Genomic DNA, 4,979 nt, shown 5'->3' on the forward strand with positions numbered 1-4,979 from the left:
CCTCCCAGTTTATCTTTGCCTTTTGTCTGGACAGTCGCTTTCCTAACAAAGCCCCTTATTTTCTACGGAGGTCTCTGGAATGCACAAGGAGAATGTGGGGCAGTAAAGAATATGTAGGAGGCTGGCACTGTATTTTCCAGCATGCCAGCTTTCTTCCTCCTCCTCCTCTTCCTCCTCCTCCTCCTCCTCCTCCTCCTTCTTTGCATTTTTATTTTATTAAAAGTTTTTAAAGGAAGATAAAAACTTAACCAAAACCAATATAAAGTAAAGGAAAAAAAAGGAGGAAGGAAGAAAGAAAGAAAGAAAGAAAGAAAGAAAGAAAGAAAGAAAGAAAGAAAGAAAGAAAGACAAAAGTGCAAAAAGAAATAGAAAAAGAAAAAAGAAGTTTCTGATTTCCTTTGCAGCAAATACCAATCTGATTATAAACTTATCTCTCACTCTATAGTTACAAAAAGAAAAGCTCTCTTTTTTCTATTATCTAGATTTTTTTTTCCCTAATCATCAAAACCACAAATCATGAGTTCATTTTTTTTTTCTGTTTCATACAAAAAGTCTATAAGGGATTTCCAGTCAGCAATAAATGTAGAGATTGTCTTTGCCAGCTTTCCTTCTTGAAAAATTAACATTGATGAAAGTCCAGGGGTATTGGTGGACATTAAAGGAAGCATCTCTCTCCTGGTAGGATGATGAGGACCCTAATTCTAAACTCAGCCAGAAGCATAGCCTGCCTCCATTTCTTCACTGCATTCCCCCATCTTCTCCGATACTAATTCCCCATTACTATTTCCCTTTGGAAATGGAGGCTAGATGGCCTTTGTCTGGAATGTATTAATTGAATACCTGAATTGAGCAGATAGCAGCCTCACTGGCCTCTTCCAACTCCAAGATTCTATAGCAGTGTTTTTCAACCTTGGCAACTTGAAGATATGTGGACTTCAACTCCCAGAATTCCCCAGCCAGCATGCTGGCTGGGGAATTCTGGAAGTTGAAGTCCACACATCTTCATGCTGCCAAGGTTGAGAAACATTGTTCTATACTATTGAGTGAGTGAGTGAGTGAGTGCCATCAAGTTGCTGTCAATTATTAATGACTACATGAATAGATTTTCTCCAGCATAATCTGTCTTCACCTTGGTCTTTTATTTCCCTCGGTGGTGCATTCGTTGCTATTGTAATTAAGTCCATCCACCTTGTTGCTGGTCATCCTCTTTTTCCTTCTACCTTTCCAAGCATTATGGACTCCTCAAAGGAATTGGCCCTCCACATGATGGATCCAAAATATGATAATTGGATCCCGGTCCTCCCTGCCTTGAGTGAAAATTCTGGACTGATCTGTTCTATAATCTATTGGTTGGTTTTTCTGGCTATCAAAAGTCTCCTCCAGCACCAGAGTTTCTATCCTGCTGATTCCAAGTCCACTTTCGCAGCCACAGAGTGTTATGGGAAAACCTATGGCCTGAACAGTTCTAATCTCTGTTGATATAGACCAGTGTTTCTCAACCTTGGGAACTTTAAGATGTATGGACTTCAACTTCTAAAATTCCCCAGCCAGCAAGGCTGGCTGGGGAAAACTGGGAGTTGAAGTCCATACACCTTAAAGTTCCCAAGGTTGAGAAACACTGATACAAACACATCCCAGGGTCTTAACAACCTTTCAGAGGCCTTCATTCTGTGCTCTACTATACAACTTGTTAATGAAAGTACCAGCAACTCATCAGCTGTATTCTTCTATCTTCCACTCTCGGCCTGGGCCTCCTTGCTCTACTTCTCCCTTCTCACGCCACCCTGCTCCCCCTGCCCCCCAGCCAGAGCCACCCAGAACATTAAAAAGCTGGAATCAGCATCCTCCAGGTCCTTTGCCCCGTTACTGGCTGTGGAGGCAGCCATGTGAACTCAACAACAAATTCCACCACACCGCTCAGAGGCTATTTGGGCCTCCCAATAACATTCCTTTGCAAAACCACAATTTGACATGCTGTCATTCCAAGAATATCTAAGCCGAGGAGGCAGGAGCTCCATACAACACTGAGGTGCAATTTGCTATATGTCTCTTCCCTCCCACCCCTTGTATGAACAATGCTATGGCCAACCGTCTTTCATTGTTTATGTGTCAGGCTATCTAAAGAAGATTTGGGAAACCTGCTTGGCTAAACGCAGAGCCCCTGGACTGCTGCTGCTGCTGCTGTTGCTGCTGCTGGCAATTTAGCTAGCCCAGGTCCTGGTCTGATTGTCAACATACAATCCAGTTGATGATCTCCCTTCTTCAGCAAGATATGCAAACTTGACCCATCCCTTTCAAAAATGGGACTTATTCTTTTTAATTTTTTAAAACCTCCAAAACTACTAGCCCATTCTAAGCTCCTCCTTTCATCTTTATATATATGTTACCTTTAAAGCCCTTCATGGCTTGGAGCCAGGATATTTATGGGACCGTCTCTCCCTAATGATGTCTACCCATCCTATTAGATCTGGCAGGAAAGGCATGCTCGGGATCCTGTCTGTGAAAGGTGTTATCTGTCGGGACCCAGGAGGAGAGCCTTTTCTGCCATGGTACCTGCCCTCTAGAACATCATCCCCCCAGAAATTAGACTAACCCTCCTGGCCTTTGGCAGGGCACTAAAAACCTTTTATTGTGCCTAGGCCCTGAAAGCATGGATGAGCCCGTGTGTTGGGTGGTTTGAGTGTCTGTGAGTCTTCTCAGCTGCTACTTGTATGTTATTTTTGTTGTTTTTGATTCTGGTTGCTTTTTATTGTTTTTATTCTGTTTTCCTTGTAAGCTGCCCAGAGTCATGTATATGAGATGGGTGGCCTATACATTTACTAAATAAGCAAATAAACAAATACATAAATACAAACATAAATGGTTAAAGTTTCAGGTCAAACTCTTGGGGAGCTACAGTTCCTAAGAAACTGAGGACCAATTTTCTTTTAATTAAACTAATACAGGCTGAAGAATTCTTTACCTTTGAGGCTTAAAGAAAGTTGGGGAAGCCCTCTTCTTTTCTTAATTGTTGATATACACCATTGGTTCTCAACAGGGGCAGTACCGCCCCCTGGGGGGCGGTGGGAGGATGCTGAGGGGCGGTGGGCATGTTTTGGGCGGTAGGGGGGTGGTAGGCATGTTTTGGGCGGTAGAGGGGCGATGAGCATGTTTTGGCATTCGAACTTAATTTTAAAACTCCCCCAAAAAATTATTAAATCGATTATCCGGTTTACACCATTTGTACCAGCAATAAAACGAATTTACGCGACAGCTGCCCTCACGCACTTCTAAGAATGGTGAGACGAATTTGTATTCTAGGTAGGATGACCTTGAAGAACTCGACACTACGATTCTTCTCCGATCCCAACCAGCACAGCGCATGCGTCAGCTGTCTTCCTGTGAGATTAATTGCAGCGCGTGCGTTGAGCGTCCTTTCAATATGAATGTTTGATTTGACCCGTGTTTCTTGAGTTGCTTTTCGTTTGCTTCATTTCTGTTTTTTCCCCTCAGTTTCGATTTACTTTCATTGTTTATTTGGCCAGTCGGCTAGGTAAGTGTGCTTATTAGTTCTTTATCTTAGTCGTGAATTATTAATTTTGAGAAACTAATGAAACATTGAAAGCCAGCTTCCAGAATGGTGATCGTCTCACAGAATTTTGGTTTCAAAGTAATATCAATCGCCTCTACCCAGGACTGTGGACTATCATCAAAAATAATTTTAGCATATTTTTTTGCTGTTTTTTTAGTTATCTAATTAAGAATAAAGAATTTTTAAACATTAAAAAAGCATTTGCAAAAAAAAAAATTTTTAATTAAAAATTTAAAAAATTTAAAAAACGAGCATCAAAAAAATAAATAAACGTATTTACAGCATTTTGAAATAAACGTATTTACATAAAAGAGCATTTAAGCATTTTTTTTTTGCATTAGTCATTTTAATTTTAATAAAAGGAATGCCATTACCTTCCAGGGCAAAAGTATCGAGTTAAATCGAACAAATTTGGTGTGTAAGTCTACTGAAAAAAATTACTTAAAATTTTTGCCTTTTATAATTCAGTAACTCCCCCCCCCCATACCCTAAATTACAGGATTTTCACAAAGGGGGGCGTTGAAAAATTTTCCGCTCCTTAGGGGGGGCGGCAGCTTCAAAAAGGTTGAGAATCACTGATATACACCCTCCCCCCCCCCACTTTGTAGGGAGGAAAATTTGGTGAGGAGAACACCTGAAAATAGGAAGGTGCTGGTCCTTTCACTTAACCAGAATAGCATAGAATGAAGGCCTTGGAAAGGATATTGAAACACTGTGGTGACAGGTAGGTCTCGATTAGTACAGTTAATGAAACTTACAAAATGAGTTGCATTATTCGAATTTGCACTATCTGAAGTGATACTTCTGTGGAAAATACGATCATTGGTTCCAGCTTGATGGAAATAAGCATGGAAATATTTTAAGCCTAAATTTTTATATGCATATTAATGAAATATTACAGTAAAGGAAAAAAAAAAGAATATACTTTTAAATTTATGGCTAACAAAGTCACCGAGTAGTTATAGAAAGCAAAATAAAAACAAAAAAAATTCTACCGTAGATTCTGGCATTCCAACATCTTGTCCTATTTCAGTGTTTCTATGACCGTGTTCATGTCGTTCAATCACATCAAATGTTTGCTTGAATGCAATAATTTTTAACTTGTACTGTTTTCCACTGACAGAATCTTCCCTTTCTTCCTTTTGCACACATGAAGTTTGGAAGCGTGTAAAACCCCAACTCCAACCGCACGTGTGCAGGGCTCAGTTGCACGCTAGCCTCACATGAACTGAATTTTGGGTCACACTAAATGCGACCTGGGTATCAATTTACAATTCACACTAAATCGAATATCACAATACTCAGATTTGTACTGATCGCAAGCTATCCGGACCAACAAAGATTTGAACTTCTTGTAATGACCTTCTTAAGATTTTTCAGAACCCTTTCCTTCTCCAATTCAACACTT

This window comes from Python bivittatus, unplaced genomic scaffold, assembly GCF_059951505.1.
Source record: "Python bivittatus isolate LINGU-HERP-01145 unplaced genomic scaffold, Pbiv_v1 ctg000980_np1212, whole genome shotgun sequence".
In the NCBI taxonomy this organism is placed as follows: domain Eukaryota; kingdom Metazoa; phylum Chordata; class Lepidosauria; order Squamata; family Pythonidae; genus Python; species Python bivittatus.